Source organism: Megalobrama amblycephala, linkage group LG11 (assembly GCF_018812025.1).
Source record: "Megalobrama amblycephala isolate DHTTF-2021 linkage group LG11, ASM1881202v1, whole genome shotgun sequence".
Lineage (NCBI taxonomy): Eukaryota > Metazoa > Chordata > Actinopteri > Cypriniformes > Xenocyprididae > Megalobrama > Megalobrama amblycephala.
This window is the reverse complement of record NC_063054.1, coordinates 35,846,679-35,865,143: the sequence shown is the minus strand read 5'-3', so window position 1 is coordinate 35,865,143 and position 18,465 is coordinate 35,846,679. Positions and strand designations below refer to the sequence as shown.

At 37.9% G+C, this 18,465-nt stretch overlaps 1 protein-coding gene across 13 annotated transcripts in view; it reads left to right on the top strand.

Moving 5' to 3' along the window:
- Nucleotides 1-18,465, top strand: part of tfap2d (transcription factor AP-2 delta (activating enhancer binding protein 2 delta)) — a 113,645-nt gene that overhangs the window by 11,965 nt on the left and 83,215 nt on the right. For 10 of the 13 annotated variants that reach the window (XM_048207745.1, XM_048207753.1, XM_048207749.1 and 7 more), the window contains exons 1-6: nucleotides 2,422-2,851; nucleotides 3,239-3,380; nucleotides 8,247-8,391; nucleotides 10,837-11,852; nucleotides 11,958-11,999; nucleotides 12,863-13,016. The gene's annotated coding sequence lies outside the window, so the exon portion shown is untranslated. Of the gene's footprint in view, nucleotides 1-2,421; nucleotides 2,852-3,238; nucleotides 3,381-8,246; nucleotides 8,392-10,836; nucleotides 11,853-11,957; nucleotides 12,000-12,862; nucleotides 13,017-18,465 lie in introns of those variants that run through there. The other 3 variants (XM_048207751.1, XM_048207747.1, XM_048207752.1) reach the window with 2 other exon arrangements.

Below are 18,465 nucleotides of genomic sequence, written 5' to 3'. Positions count from 1 at the left end.
AGCGTCGGCCAATACAGAGCCAGCGTTCTGACGTAGAACCTGGAAGCGCTGGATGTAAACAGTGTAAGAGAATGACACAGAAGATAAGATATTGTTAATAAGATATTGTCGCTTCATAACATTAAGGTTGAACTGTTTTAACAATGTCTTTAGTACCTTTCTGGACCTTGAAATGGTTAAATTGCAGTTTATTGAGGAGTCATAGAGCTCTTGGATTTCATCAAAAATATCATAATTTGTGTCCCGAGGATGAACGAAGGTCTTGCGGGTTTGGAACGGCATGAGGATGAGTAATTAATGGCAAAAAATTAAATTTTAGAGTGAACTAACCCTTTAACTACTGAAATTATGAGTAGCTTGTGGCCTGGCAAACTAGTTTCAGGCTATATTTGGTTCAGTGTTTTGGTCCTGAGCTTGATTACACCCCCTGTCCCTGTTGTACTTCTGAATACCACCGTGAATACTAGTACAAGCTTTCTAACTAGGTAACCCCTCAGGATGAGAAGGTGTCGCTGTTTTATTCATGTTTCTCAGCTTTGGATTTACCACCAGAACATTACACGCACTTGCATTTTTCATTGCAAGAAGGCAATTCATTTGACATGCAGCTTTCAGAAATGCCTTATTTATAGTAAAATATTATTTAAATGATTTTTTTTTTTTTTGTGACCTGGAACATGCAATAAAGTAATAGTGGTGCTTTTCCACAATTAAAGATTTCAAACCATCTGTACCATACCAGAGTTCAACAGTTTTTGCAAGTTCAGAAAGCCGTTTTCACATCAAACCAAACCTGAAGCCTGCATCTAAAGCTCTAGTGTGAAATTGCCCACAAAGTAGCTTCCCCAGCACTGCTTGAGATGATTTTGTGTGTGAATTGTCAGTTGGTTGTGGTTCATGTTGTACATACAGTATCTGTCAGTAAATGGGAGTTTGAGCCCCGGTGAAGGAGATACAGTCACAAGAGCCGAGAGCTGTGAAAGCCTCCGTCGGGACACACACGCGTACATACACACACTGTGCTGGGACACGGACACCTGCTCAATAACGAGGGAAAGGGAGGAGAGGATGGAGCGATGGTGGATAGACTAAATCCTTTTTTCCATCATTACCTCAGTCCCGGCCCAGCGATGGCTTCTCTTCAGAACACTCTCTGCCTTCTGCTCGTTTAATTAGTCTCAGAGCTGCTCTCTCTCTCACACACACACTCACACACACACACACACACACAAACACACACTTTAGCTCTCAAATACACTTCTCGATCACTCCTGTAACCTTGCCTTACTCTGTTAACTCAAAACCCTTCCTATGTTCCCCACATTTTCTCAATTTCTCTGCCTTCCTTTAGAAGTCACATTATACAGTGGGATCCAAACTTCTGAGACTAAGTTGGAAATGGGGGATTTTTTTTTAATTCAAACCTGGAAATGAACAGATTTAGGATTTTGGAAGATTTTAAACACAGTAAAGTTTTGAATTATAATTAGAGAAAAAAGTAATATTGTCTACTATTCTAGATATAAAATGTGCGTAAATGAGTGTCATTGATCATGTGGCTCTTTGTAGAGATGGTCAGATGTCTATCTATTTTTCGCTCTATCCATCCATCTATCGCTCCATCTATCTATCTATCTATCTATCTATCTATCTATCACTCCATCCATCCATCCATCCATCCACCTACCTATCGCTCTATCTATCTATTGCTCCATCCATCCATCCATCCACCTACCTATCGCTCTATCTATCTATCGCTCCATCCATCTATCGCTCTATCGCTCCATCCATCTATCGCTCCATCCATCCACCTACCTATCTATCGCTCCATCTATCTATCTATCTGTCGCTCCATCCATCCATCCATCCATCCACCTACCTATCGCTCTATCTATCTATCTATCGCTCCATCCATCTATCGCTCTATCTATCGCTCCATCCATCGCTCTATATATCACTCCATCCATCCACCTACCTATCTATCGCTCCATCTATCTATCTATCTATCTATCTATCTATCTATCTATCTATCTATCTATCTATCGCTCCATCCATCCGTCCATCCATCCACCTACCTATCGCTCTATCTATCTATCTATCTATCGCTCCATCCATCCTCCCTCAAAGTATTTTTCTAGCATGTTTCGCATACAATTATCATATACATACAAGATTCATCACACACACAAAAAAAACAGTGACAGAAAATAATTATGTGCCAGTAGTAGTTATGCGAATAATTAAAACATTCTCTCTTTCTCTCTGTGTGTGACCCTGTGGTTCTGACCCGTCCGTACCCTCCATTGAGACGGTTCTCTTCAGTCAGAGTGTCTTCTGCTCCGGGCCTTCTGACCGCTCACCCATCATCGCCCGGCCTACACCTCACCATCTCTCGAGTTCATCCCTCCATCCGCTGTCGTTGCTCTTCAGAGTCTTTGTTTTCTCGCTGTCAGAAATGAATAATTTTGAAAGTGTTTTGAACTGTTTTGAATATCTGATGTGTTTAGCATATTATTAGTGCCTGGCACACAGAGCAAGTGCAGAATGTGAATTTAAATGAGTTTAAAATCTGATCTGAGATCCTGTTTACTGTCGAGCTAAAACATTTAGTGCCTGTGTTCGCTCCGGCACTGCGAGGAAAGTTTGGGTAAATTGTTTAATGTGCAGGGCTGGAGGGAAAAGATCGCGAGCAGAGCGAAAAGCAAACAGAGAGACAGAGCTGCACTCCTTCAGTCTGTCTGTCTCTCCTCTCTGTTCTCTGCGTCTGAAAGAGACGCGCTGGTGTGATAGAGTTCACGCTGACAGCCTGACACCACTCATCTGTCTCCTGAGAGTCAATCATTCCAGACAGGTACCATTACTCAAACACACATACATACACACACACACACCAGCCAGAACATGCATGAGAACACACACCAAACAGGAAAGTCACTCTTTAGCATCTCTCACAATCAAAACAACATACATGTGTGTGTTACACACAACTCTTTTAAACACAGAAATGTAGAAACGCACATCTATAAATGATCACATTACATATCTGACACATCTCGGATGTAAATACTGCGATTCAACTTCATGAACACCATTTTATCAAATTAATCTTTGGCTCTTCTTGGTTTCAGAAACTAAATTCGATGCAAGTTTATAGAGGCTGCTTTGTTAACAAAATGAATTACTGTTTACTTTTCTTCTGACTGTATTAATGAAAGTTTCTCCACAACAATCTTCACAGTGCCTTCCAAATTGCCTTATTCTGCAAATCAGTATCTCAAGAAGATGAATTTGGACCTTGATCCACTTTGCATTGGGACACTGATGACTGTCCAGCGAAAGTTTTCAACAGTGCTGTACACACCAGGAACAATATCCATATGGTATGATTTTATTATTGTGCATCTTTGTTGTAGTTGTTAAAGATGATGAAGCATTGGGTCAGATCAGTTTTCTTTATATAACACTTTATACAATACAAATTGCTTTACAATTAAAGCTTTATGGTAAATATCAAATGTGCTTGTCCTCTATTACTAGTTATTATAGTTATATTGCATTGTGGGAGTTTTAGGCAGTTTTGCGCCCTTGAAGGCACCACAAGAAGGGTGTTTCTCGAAGGGTGAGTAACTGAATCACTTCTCACAAAGGGCCCTTTCACTTTTTTAAGGGCGCCATCATCATTTTGAGACAGTTTTTTTGTCGTTTATGATGACATGATCCTGTGTGGTGCATTCTTCTGATTCAATTTGAAGAAATTTATATTAAGAGATGTTACCTGAGATTTAAACCCAACAGGAAATTATTATTTTACCATGCGCCACAGCAGACACAGTACACAATATATTTGAATTAAAGATATGTACAGTCAATATTGATGCAAATGTACTTATTTAACAGCTGATTTTTTTTTTTTTTTTGTGCTACATTATCAAAACAAGGTGTTGTGCCTACATGTATGGTGTTCAGACATATGCCCATAGGGCATGACAGAAATGAGTAGGGCATAGTTATGTTCCCCTCCTGTATATTGTAATTTAGCATGAATGAAATGCATTGACCAGTAAGCTTAATGTGATATAAGAATATACATTTTCAAAATGTAATTGTAATTTTATTTAACAAAATATTTATGATAGTGTTAAATCATACTAAATGACTACAGTTTTAATTGTAGTGCAGGTAAATATGGTATTTTGGCGGGAACTGTGGTAAAGGGAGAGTGATAAGTTCTCAGCAGATGTCGCTGTTGCCACAGCAATCCTAACCGGCTGCGCGCGGCGCGCTCTTTATTTCCACATCCATTAACTAATTTACCAGTTCTGCTGGTGGACTTTCAGTTAAAGTGATTTCACATACGTTCTGAACGGTAGAAACGGCATCAATGCATCGTCCGCGGGCTTCGCGCCACCCTGAGCTTCACCAGGCCTCACCTGTCTCGAGTCCTCGCGCGCGCTCTTGTAACCCAGAAGATGGGCGAGATTAATTATATCAGAGCTGCCGCTCGCGCCAGCAGGGGGCGTTACGAGCACACTGTGATCAAACCAACTTGGCTCTAACAAAAAGTACTGTGGTACCATGGTATTCTTTAAGTAGATTTAGAGTACCATGTACTTTAACCTAGTACTTTTTATAGTTATAGCTTACCCTGATACAAATCCATAGCATTGCATTGTTTTTGATGACATTGTGTTTGTTCTGCAATGGCGCGATTGTAATTCCATGGTTTAAGAAACTAAAAAACACCACATTACCTTTTATAAGGGATGATATCATATGAAAATGCAATGCTTTGATAGGCTACTTCCTCAAATTACTCCAACAAGGTAGCAGCTCCACAGTATAGGCCAACATGTCCAGATCCAATTGTTTCCTTTCAGTTGTTCTGTTGGCATTATGATTGTTTTTGTGGATATATGGTATAGTAATCATCCTTGGGCCTCTCAACGTCTTTACAATCTTCCTCTGTAGACTCTCAAGTGAGTTCAATATTCATAACTCATAGATTTACGCGTTAAGAATAAGCATTCACACATTTTCCTGATTGAAATAACGAGACAAGATTCGCTTCCTGCCTCCAGGTGCAGACAAACACCTGAACATCCCGCGCGATTCTTTCATTTTAATTAAACGCATCACGATCAGGCCTATAAACGCGTATTTTACTAATCTTTTGTTGGCAAGTTTGAAATTCAGTGCAGTCAATTCTGTACTTGTTTGCAGAGCCGTGTTCATTAGCGCCGGAGTCAATAGCAGCTCTTAACATATCTCGACTCAGATTAAAGGTTTAGTTTAGCTTTCAAAGTCTAACGCGCGGGTCAGGACTCGCTGGCTGTCTGGATTACAAGGGTTAACAGTCGACTTAACCGAATCAACTTAACCAGATAATGCAGAGGGTTTATTTCTGCCTGATTGTTCTAATATGCTTTAGATGACGACTGGTGTGAAGACTCTTGCTCTCACGCACGCGCGGCACTAGAAGACCTATAAACTTCCCTATTAGCTGCTTCAGTTAAAATGGCATTTGTGCAGTATTTTATCAGGCAGTTGACAAGTGAATTAGAGTTGGCTGTTAGCGCCGTTGAGCTTTATGACAATAGCCTTAGGGTCTCGCTAAAGATCGCTGCACCGCCCTGCTCAGCCCGCGCCGCTGCGCTCGGCGCGCTAACCGCTGACGCTCAAACCGAAGTGACATGCTGTCATAACAATAGTTTACAAAAACGTGAAGTTCTGCGTTTGGGCAGAAAAAGCCAGAGAGTTTTAACTTCTGCGTCTGTCTCTTTTCCCCCCCCCCTCCCATACCGACATCCCATTTGCGCTCTGACAGATTTGGATGTTTTGGTAATGTTCATCTGCCTCCATACATAACATGCTAATACTGGGATCGTCATTTGTAAACGGTGTGTGTGTGTTTGTTTGGTCAGAATGTTGCTTTCACAGAACTGTCTCCCTCTATGACTTGTTGTAAAGGTAAATATAGTGAAATATTGAACAATCCTGCTGCCCAAAAAAACGTACGCGCACTGAAAAAAAAAAGTTTTTCTATCTCTCACCAACACACAAAATACATCAAAGAATTGTTCTTTCTTATTGGTATTCTCTGAACGCTTCTGAAGGTACTGAGGTCGCAGTGAGGTCTGTAACCCTACACACACACACTCTCTCACACACACACACACACACACTCACTCACTCACTCACTCACTCAAGACACAGTCCAAATGAATTCACACACTGTCATACACAAAGACAGACAGATGTATTGTATATTGTGAGTGTGTGTGTGTGTGTGTGTGTGTACCTGGCTGCTCTGTGAAGTCTTTAATGGGATTTTGCCTCGGGCTGTTTTATTAAGATGTTGCTTTCTGCTGCCTGTGCAGCTGACACCATTCCCCCCACCCCAACCAAACACACACACTCACACACACACACACACACGCACACACACACACACACACACACACACACACACACACACACACACACACACACACACACACACACACACACACGCACACACTCCCCCCAAATCCCACCTCCAAAAGTACACACACACACACACACACACACACACACACACACACACACACACTCACACACACACTCCCCCCAGACCCCACCTCCAAAAGTACACACACTCATTCATCCCTCTGAAATTTCTGCCACACTGCAGTCCTTGCTCTGAGTCTGAGGCCGACGTGTGCGTGTGCAAGAGTCAGGGGTCCTTATTTCTGCGTATATCATTCTGTTTCTGAACGATTCCTCAGACAGATCAGTTTAACTATAAGCGTGTTAATGTGTTTTGATAGTTGAGAGTGTGTCTGTATTAACAAGTGGGGGTTTGGCTGTATTTGGGATAGTCTGTATCGTATTTGGTTATATTTAAAAACAACAGAAGTTAACATTCCCTTGGTCCTCATTTACATAGATATGTTAACATGTGGGTTTACCTATAGTTGTTAAAATTGTTAGCTAAAATGAAAACCATCCTTAGGGACATTCTCATTTGCAACAAATATTCATAAATAAAGTTAAATATTTTGAATTCTAATAGGGTTCTTTAGGGATTATAGGTTAATGTTTTGGTGATTATTATAAAAACTGTTGCAATCTGTCTTTATTTAGATAGCTAAGTGTTTGTATATGTGTGTACTTTAGGGACAAATTTGCACAAGTTATAGCTAATTGACTAAACCTGGTTGGTGACATCCTCAAAGGAAAAGTCAAATAAAATAAATTTGATTTATGTATTTGGCAGATGGATTTATAAGTGACTTACAGTACATTCAAGGTATTTCAATGCTTAATTCAGTGTTACTTGCTGTATTTATTTGTTTACTAGCAATTTCTAGGTGAAAATTTGTTTCAATGTATATATATATATGTCCTCATTTAGTGGTTTTAATTAAGGAGCTAAAACCACATTTTTCCTCCAGAAATGTGCTACAAAATACACCTGCCTTGGGGAAAAAATATATTTATTTATTTATTGTAATTATAAAAATGGAAATGTTTTAGTGTTTGGGATCAGTTTGCCTTGCCTTGCCTAAGTGTGCGTATAGTGTTCATAATTAGTTTTATATAAAAATAACATAAGTCTATGATATGTCCTCATGTATATATACATGCTACGTCAAGTGTGTGTGTGTGTGTGTGCACTTAGCTATATTTTGATACAAATTTGTTCCTTGCTTCAAGTCAACTAAATCTGAAAAATCTCACTGATAAAAATTGGTGTATACTTTGCAAAAATTTTCACTCAGAAATTGCTTGTAAATTTTATAATTACAAAGAAACAGAAAGTGACACAATGTATTAAACATGACATTTTGAAGTAAAAATACTGAAATAGTATTTTCTTTTAAACATACTCTATAACTTTGAAAAATATTTTTTACGATTATCAATTTGTGAATCTTTATTTGTAAAAATGATCCATCAATCGTTTAAAATAGCGTTCTTTTCTAAAAAATGAAGTTTTCATTTACGCATATAGGGTTAGGTTTAGATAGCTGTGTGTGTGTGTATATATGTGTGCCCTCACATAGACCGGACTCCAAATGGAAAAAGAACCACGTATGCATGTGTGTGGATGGCTGCAGTGTCAGGCTGATTGTGCTGTCAGGGTTCGAGATGCTCAATGAGCTTCCTGTTTGTCTCGCTCTGGGCACCATGTTCATCTGCAGACACTGACTGAGTGCCCTGTCTCTCTCTCTGTCTCTCTCTCTCTTCTCTGCTGTATCCCTCAGGCCTATAGATTGTGCAGAGCAACCCGCATTCAGCAGCTTAAAGACACGAGAGAGACAGGGAGGCTGGAAAGGAAGGGACACGGCAAAGAGTGACAGGAAGATGGAGGAAGAAAAGAAAAGAGTGCATAACAGGAAAAAGGGTTCAGTTAAGCTCTTTCTCTAACACATTTACACACACACATAGGGAGTTTGCTGGACACTGATGCTTTGTGACATCACAGCACTTTGTCTGATATTTTAAATATGAGGTTGAGACCCTGGTCAGGGGCGGAGCAGAACACACACAGAGACTGTAGAGCGCAATAGTAACTGGCCATTTTTTAGTAGCTTTGGCTCCGGAAGTATTTTTCACTTTAATTTTCTCTATAGTGATTCAAAGTAATAAACCACCAGATCAACCATTACAAACTTTGATTTGATGGAAGAAAATTTTGAGAATCGTACACTGTTGGTTTAACTTAAAAAAGTAAGTTAACTGGTTGCCTTAAACTTCTGAGTTCATTGAAATAAAAAATTTGAGTTTATACAATGAAGGCAAATCAACAGAAACTCAAAATATTATGTTATCTGAACTACATTAATTATCTAAGTTGGTTTGACAAATGAAAAAATATTCTGATAACAAATCATGAGAATAATTTTTTACAATATTTGAAGATGCAATCGACTACTCATCCCATATAAGCACTGCGATTGAGTTGAAAATGTAATTATAAAAACAATGTTTGCAATTATTATTTTTATTACTATACATTTATGTTTTAAAATGATTATTGTCTTTAAAATGATCAAATTAACTACTTTAGTTAACATGAACTAAGAATGAACAATACTTACAACATTTATTAATCTTAGTTAATCTCAGCATTTACCAATACATTATTAAAATCAAAAGTTGTATTTGTTAACATTAGTTAATGCACTGAACATGAACAAACAATGAATGACTGTATTTGTATTAACTAAGAAAGATTAACAAATACAGTAACAAATGTATCGCTCATTGTTAGTTAATGTCAAAAAATGAGCCCTTGTAAAGTGTTACCGTAAATGGCTTAACAAAAAAAAAATATCATGTCTTAATGAAAATATTAAAATGTGTAAGTGCAGAATATTTCTTAATTTATTTTATTTTATTTTAATTTAAAATAGCTAAGTGAATCAAATTTAATTGTAAAAGGAGAAATATGCCGTGAGGGTTATTAGTTAGTTAGTATTCAGTTAGTTAGATTTCTCTGGGTGAAGGTTGGTAGTTTGCTCCATCGCCAAGGGAAAGTTTGTGCAAAGTAAAAATATCAGTAGCTCAGTGTAAAAACAATAGAAGTCAATGAAAAGAAAAACAAATGTGTGTTTGTGATGCAGTAATTCACCAGGGAGAGATCGACTGACAGGCTGAGGGGCGGGACTTGGACTGACTGACAGTCATTAAATGTCATTAAGAGCAATTAGCAATTAATACAGAAGTTGCTAATCCCTGAAACAGCCGCAGTAATGAGCGTATGACAGCACACACACACACACACGCACAGTGACTGGTGGAGACTCGTCAGAGGAAGAAACATCAGTCAGTATCGATTGTGCTTTAATTTCTGCAGTCAGCCTTAGGCCTCAATCACACGCCACGTTTACAACTAAAGACACGCAAACACGCTACATTTACACAGGAGCTTAGCACAAACGTGCACTCATGTAGTCTGTCAGAGTTTGTATTATGATTATTGTCCATTAATTTCTTTTTCGTATTAAACTGCCAAAATTATTTTTTTCAGAATACCTTGATGAATGAAATTTTACAGCATTTATTTGAAATAAATCTTACATACACCCAAACTTTTGGTATAAATTGTTCAATATAATAACTGTATTTATTGTATATATTTTACTATGATGCATACCTATTGTATATGTATATGTATCGTTCAGATGTTTGGTGTCAGATCTTTTTTGAAAGAAATTAATACTTTTATTTAGCAAGGATACTGATCAAAAGTGACAGTAAAGACATTTATAATGTTACAAAAGATTTTAATTTCAAATAAATGCTCTTTATTCATCAAAGAATCCTGAAAAAAAAAAAAAAGATTTCTACAAAAATATGAAGCAGCACAACTGTTTTCAACATTGATAATAATCATAAATGTTTCTTGAGCAGCAAATCAGCATATTAGAATGATTTCTGAAGGATCATGTGACACTGAAAATTGGAGTAATGATGCTGAAAATTCAGCTTTGCATCACAGGAATAAATTACTTTTGACAATATATTCACATAGAAAACAGTTGTAATAATATTTCACAATATTACTGAATATTGCTGAACTTAAGAGACGTTTTTCAGAAACAGAACAAATCTTGAACTGTATTGTGTGTGTACATATATATATATATATATATATATATATATATATATATATATATATATATATATACACACACACATATATATCTAAACATACATACAAAACAGCATACTACTCTTACTATTTCTGCTATATAAAGATATGTCACAAATTGCATGAGTAGTACTATATGTCTCTCTCTCTTTATCGCTTTTTCTATGTCTTTGTCTTCCACTTTGCCTTTCTGCTAGTTTCTGTCAGGAAGGTGAGAGCGAAAGAGAGGGACGAGAGGAAGAGATGATTACAGCGGCGTAACTTTGGAGCAAAAGGACAGCGAGAGACATTTCTGAAGCATTGAAGGAGATACGTGAGCGAGAGAGGGAGAGGATGCGAAGGGTCGATTTATCTTACACTGACAGGAGCGGCTTCAAACGATGACCTTGAGGACTAATGAGAGTAAATGAGTGAAATATTTTTCACTTTTAAAAAAGTGAAACTATAATCAAATGGAAGCCTGAAAGATGGACTAATGAGCTTCAGCAATGATGAAAGCATGCGCGAGAGAGAGAGTGATACGGACTGAACGAGAGAGAGAGGGAGGTAGTCATTTGGCAGAGCCTGCAGTGTCAGGCCCTCACTCCTGCCATCTCATTAGCTGACCTGACGACTGCCTGATTAGAATACGTTTGATGAAAATTTCAAGGATTCCCCCCCCCCCCACTCAACATTCAAAATTTTTGGTGTGATTTAATAAATATTGCACAACTTTTTTTTTTTGAGACACAGAAACTGTGAGGTAATTAATTAAGATTAAAGCCGTCTGGACCAAGTTGATTTACCATCATTATTCGCCCTGAAATCAACAAATATATTTAAAACGCAGAGACAGCAATGGGCATGTTCAGATGCACACATCGCTTTTCATGAGAAACTTGTTGAGCACACAAGTCACATACTTGCATGTCAGATGTTATTTCACTCAACACAAGCTGAATTTGTACCCTTCAAAAATTAATTGAACATCTTATTTCAAGCTGTCCAGTTTGTTCCAGATGCTTCGTTCTTTGGTGTTTAATGCTGGGTTTACAAAACTGCTATATGTGCATTAGCGCCACCAAATGCTCAAACCTTATTTGTTGACAACTGAAGCAAACATCTCGCTCAAGTGGATTTGATGTTTTCTGAAGGATCATGTGACACTGAAGACTGGAGATGATGCTGAAAATTGATGCTGAAAATTCAGCTTTACCATGACTGCATCCTTATAGTGAGTATAGATAGATAGATAGATAGATAGATAGATATTTGCATACATTAATATGTTAACTTTAAACTTTCAACTAAAGTTTTATTCAGATTGTTTTTCATCCAGGTAATGTAGGATGCTGTTGAGGATCAACCCTGAAAACCACAGGTTAGTCACCTAATTTTTTTCTTTATTGCCAAAGTGTGTATTTTTTTTTGTGTTAAAATATTGTCATTTTAATGCAGTGACACTGGCTCAACCAATGACGTGAGTTTGGGGCGGGGCTATGTTTGCTGACACTAATGGCTCGTTTCCACCGAGCGGTACGGTACACAATTATTTCCATTTCGATATTGTCAGAAGTTGTGAATGGTACCAAAATACCGAACCATACCGTACCACTTTTTTGGGACCCTTCTGTTGGGGTACCTAGCACAGTAGTCTGGTACCTCAAGGGTGGAGCTAGACTCACTGCAGATTGGTTGACAGAGAATTGTCACATGCGCGTGCTACAAGGGGAATGCCATTTTTCAAATATACAGTTGAAACACAATACCGTTGCAACACAAACAGCCACATGCGAGAAGGAAAAACAAGATCTGCTGTATGTCCTCCATTGTTGTTTACCGTGTCACTTTCTTCTTCGCGTGAGAATGATGTCGATCTGTACTTTTCGGCATACACCACGTCTAGTAAGGGTACTGTTGGCGGTGGAAACGCAAGCCAATGGGCAGCCATTTTCGCTGTGGCGCCCGTGGAGCGATTGGGGTTTAGGTGCCTTGCTCAAGGACACCTGATTTCCTGCCGGTATTGAGAATCGAACCTGCAACCTTCGGGTCTGACTCTCTAACCATTAGGCCATGACTGCTCCGTAGTATTGCAAAAAATGTCACATTTCACCTTTAACTCCCGAATTGTCCACATCAGCATCCCTCAATCTGTTTCTGGTTCACATCAATGATTTGTTTAACCGGCTGCTCTTCGAGAGCTCAGTAAGCACTCATTCTGTGGTCCGATTCATTTGTGCACAGTCAATTCCCTGTGGAAGATCTAGGAGGAGCTGTTTGTTGGGCTGGAGGAACTGCCCTGTGGCGGCTCTTTGAGAGGTTAAGCTGGAGATTGTCATTGCCCAAGGTGAACTGGCTTTCAGTGGTAACCGGATGGAAACTAGAAAGGCGAGTTCAGGTCAGTTATAAATTATAACAGCTCCATGCGGAGTCACAAAAAACAATTAATAATAGAAAATATTCTCTCTAATTGCTGGACTTTAATTAATGAGCCCTAACCTTTGGTGAGAGGGAAATTATTCATGTATCCGGTCGAAAATATGAATATGCAAATACCAGTTGCACCCCTGGAGGACAGCACACAATGACAAACCAATGTCTATATTTTCATATTTCCGTTTGTTTTATTCATCCTCCCCTAGACACACACATGGAACCGTATGAAAAGCCATTACAGAAAACAGCCACAGGTGGTGACGGCTAATGCGCAACTTCCCCGCCAATCCGAACGATTCGTTGCCTTTTGCTTTTTTCCCCTCCACATCTATAAGTCGTAATTAAATCAGTTTTGCATAAAAAATAGTTTCCCTGCGTGAGATGAGGTTGAAGTTAAAACGTGACCCTTTCTGGCCCGAGAGGACGTACGTAGTAATGAACAAACTATCTGACACGAATACATCCAGCAAGCTTCTACAAACACGTACTCGCTATTTACTAATTCATTTGCGGGAAGAAAAATTCTCTCTTTACTCTCTGGCTGCGGAGTTAAATACTCGGCCTTGAGAAATCAGACCATCAACCTCTGAGCTACAGCAGCTGCAACTAAATTAGTATGCCATTAGCATGTTTTATTTCTTTAGGTGAGGAATTACATTTAAATATTAATTTGACTGCATGTTTAAAGGCAGTGCTTACCGGATCTCCATAAATTAGCTTTAATATGTGGATTAGCCCCTTAGCATCATACGCCAGTGCAAGGCAAGAGACAAGACTAGCGTCTGAAGTGAGTGTTTTTCTATCTCGGATTGCCATGAGCGGGACGTCGGGATCGTGACCCGTCAGGCCTTGCGCCCTAAAGCCGCGTATGATCGTAACATAACACGGTCTGTGTAGCGGTTATGTCACTGATAGCAACAGCACAGAGTGCTGGAATACTGTCACAGCTTCAACATGTCAAAGTATTTCAAGTAGGCATGAATGTTTTTACATTATATTGCCAAAGCATTTATACACATGCATTAATAAAGTGCCAATAATGGTAGCAAAATATTATTTATGAAATATTAAAAGTTAACATGTTTTTTAATTAAATATGTTTAATGTTTTTTTTTATTCTTATTGTAGGTATTACTTATATAGTTTATATTATAGTTTTTTATATTTTCTATTTTAAATTTTTTGTGTTTGTCATTTTAGTAGTTTCTGTACATGTCTATCAGTGTCGTGTGGTGGTGTTTTAAAATGAGGAGGCAAAGTCCTCACACACACACACACATATATATATATATATATATATATATATATATATATATATATATATATATATATATATATATATATATATATATATATATATATATATATATATAAATGTAAATTTATGTCCCTGTTAAGTTTAATTTTCCTGGTTAAATAAACATTACATAAAAAATAGAGACCAAATACAATTCTAATTTGTATTTTTACACTATGTAATGTTCTGTTTATTAAAACCAAGTATTGTTTTTATGCATTTTTTTACATTTATTCCAAAATAATAACTAAAGGTAGTAACAATTTAAACAATTATATATTATTTGTGAAGTATTAAACTTATTTGTGAAGTATTTTCTGCAGTTATCAAGCTTGTATGCACTGGTCACAGACAGACACAAAGATGTACCTTTAATTTCCCCAAGCTGATTGCTCACGAAACCCCCCACAGTCTTCATGTTTTCAGGCCATTTCAAGTTTGATTTTGATGTGACAAAGTGGTGATATCTAAGAGGCTGAGTTGTTTACTTACTTTTTAAAGGTCCTGTTTTTCGTGGTTTTTTGAAGCTTTGATTGTGTTTATAGTGTGCAATATAACATGTGTTCATGTTTCGCATGTAAAAAAACACAGTATTTTTCACATAATTTACTTATCTGTATAGCGCTGTTTCCACTGTCATAAAAACGGGCTGATGACTTCCTTGTTCTATGAAGTCCCTCCTTCAGAAATACGTAACGAGTTCTGATTGTGCCAGCGGTTCCTGTGTTGTGATTCGACAGCAGCTTAGCGCATCTTGCCCGAAAAGGTCACGCCTCTTACCATAACGCGGAGATGCAGGCGCTCAGTGTTATTGTAAACATGTCTTTAATTTTACCCTATCAATTTGAGCCGGAATCAGACCCGGTGATTGGACTGCGGGATGAAAATAACAGCGTTTCGACGACATGGCGACAAACACACTCTACAAATGCAACTCTTGTGTATTCCTGTGGGCGGAGGTTAGTCAAAAAAGTGACGTCATTAAAGAAGGAAGTAGAGGGATGTAGTCCAAACTGGCCGTTCGATGTAGGCGACTTCTGTTAAATAAAATATCTCGCTTGGCATTGAACTTTGAGCTTTAACATTTTACAGATTTTATTTATACTCTAACAACAACATTACACACTAACTAAAGTTTGAAACATGGGATCACGAAGAACGGGACCTTTAATTAGTCTTCCTATTAACACCATCATTGTCTTCATTCAGGCTAATGCGAGAATGTGCACGAAAACAAGAGGCGAGATTTATCGCATGAACCAATCATGTCCATCATAACCGACCATATTCAATCATAGTGCGATGGAGGCATTGCCTCTTGTCTCATGACTTTCCCCCATTCATTCTCAATTACCCCCCATCAAACTCACCGCATGCTTTGGGGAGGTCTGTTTAAAGTCAATGGGCTCAGGGGAGGCAAGCCTCCCGCTGCGGGTGTCACTGTTGGACACTGTTACTTTATAAAAACGAGTGACTTTTACACTTTTTAATGTCACAATTTGTAATATTTGCATTGTTTTGTTTTTGTAATATCGATTATTTTCTGATCCAGTTTTTTTGAGGAGACACTGCCTCCTTTGCCTCTTCGGAGGAAATGCCCCTGATGTCTATATCATTTTTATTTGAGTTATTTTAGTACATCAAGTTAAACTAAATTAACCCTTAAATGCATGACTGTTTCGTCAATCATTATTACATATTCGGGTCTTTATCGACCCGGATCTATATCTAACACGGATGGATCTCTACCTGTCGCTATAATATAAAACTCCTCTGATATTAGAGTAACAATTACAGAAGAATAAAATAAACCATATTTTGTTACCTTTTGGAGCTTGAAAGGGCTCCGTTTGAGCAGATGTTTTATGCCATCATCACTGTCCTCGTCAGAGCTCATTTCCCAGTAAATTCAGCAAATAATGGGCTAGTTTTATGTTTGAGGTCACGAATATGAGCCCATTCACAATCTCAAACGTATTCTCAAAACTATATAATTTTCAACATCTTCAAAATCAATATTTCGATAGCTAACAGCTTCACCAGATCCATCCAGTAACAGTTACAGTCATATTTGATTGCGTTCAGTACTTGCTCTGCAGTAAATCACTGAGCCATTTCATGTTTTTCTTATTATTTCGTTTTCTGTCTGAATGAGTCGTCACTTCAGCATTGTGTATCAGACATTGCCACGTTGTGGAATAAAGGTGAATTGCACTTATTCCGTAACCTAAGATTCAATTATTGTTGTGCAGAAACAATATACATACACTTATACACACCTCGGGTCGTTAGCGACCCTATACAATTTTTTACAAAAAATGAATACAAAACTAGGCATTATTTTATAATTTTATCATTTTTTTCTTGTTATATTCTTTATAATGAATTGATTGAGAAATACCAAGAAGGTTGATGTCTAACTTTAAAAAATGAATGAGGAGGAGGGTAGTGAATGACGTCCTGGGTCACTAAAGACCGAGGTATGCATTTAAGAGTTAAAATGAGGGGTGAGCAGCTCAAAAATTAATTTGGCTGCAACAAATGCACAACTGCTCTTTGCATTGGATGACTTATCTGATAAAATGTGAAACGAGGATTGTTTTTTAAAAGTATTTGTCTCTTATTTTTCTAAACTTGTCACGTACATTTTTCCTCCAAAGACACGTGTCATTTCACTCTGTTTTAAGCATTATATTTATGTTGCGATAAATGTCTTTAAGAGAGCAGACACCATAATCATAAGCATTGCATCTACAGGATGTTGTTCAAACATTCAAGAGGAAACATTTTGCAACGTATTGCAGATTAGTACACTCTCCAAAACGTGCATAAGGAATAAAATTAGTTTTTTTTTTTGTACATTATGTTTTTGTTCATATGTGATTAGCGCCTTTAATATAATTTGTTTGCTGACTAAAATTAGAATGTTTCTCACATGTCTCTTAGCAATAGCAAGTATCTAATCAAGGCAAATGGCTTTGATGTGAACTAAAGGCTTTGACGTGTTCTGCTTCAACTTCCAGTTTTGATAGGAAATACGTCAATACAGAAAAATGTAAGTAACCATTAGTCTTTACATAATCATGGCGCCCATCAGCATGCTGGAAACTACAACCTGAGGGGATCACTGTGGTCAAGGGATGAGACAACAAGCGGTAATAGCTTGAAAGGAAGGTATAATTGGTTATAAAGAAAACAAAGCAAAAGAAAGAGGGAGATGAAGAGCGGCAGACAGCAGTAGAGAGAGAGTTGAACTAAGGGATGGGAGATATGTCTGGATGAGTGTGTTAGAACCGAGGCCTGGGGCCATACTGAGAGCGAGAACCATAACCTGCCTAAGGGAAGAGGGACTAGCCTCTGCTAACACAGGTGAGTGCATGCAGTTTTAATACAGCTGTTGTAAACATCATTATACACCCTTAGCACAGGCTTCAGATGTATTTACAAGGCACTAAATATCTCCATCTTTCATAAGGCCTTATGAATGGCTCATGGTATTGACATTTTGTGTGACTTATAGCTGTGATGACTTGTGAAATCTGTATTTATAGAGCAGCACGCAATTGCTATGGGGTTGTAATATCAGGTTTTAGTTTCCAGCGTGCAAATGTGTAAAATTATGTAAAGACTGATAGTTAAAGGGATAGTTAACCCAAAAATGAAAATGCATTTACTCACCATCAAGTTGTTCCAAACCTGTTTGAGTGTCTTTCTTTTGCTGAACACAAAAAATTATTATGGCATTTTATTGCAGCATTTGGAAGATGTTAGTATTAAAGGTACCGCCTTAGACTGGTTTAAATCATACTTGAAGGATAGATCATATTCGGTTTGCATTGGAAATTTGTGTTCTACATCAGCTAAATTACATAATGGTGTGCCACAGGGTTCTATACTTAGGCCTATTTTATTTTCATTGTACATGTGCGTTTTAGGCTCAGTTGTTCGTAAATACAGTATTATGTGTCATCTACACAGATGATACTCAGTTATATATTCCAATAGATCCGAAAGGCTCTCAGTCTTTTGATGCACTTGTACAGTGCTACCCTAGTTCTGGTGTCTTTACACTGCATTGGTAACCAGAATATGGGTAACCAAACAGTTGATGGTC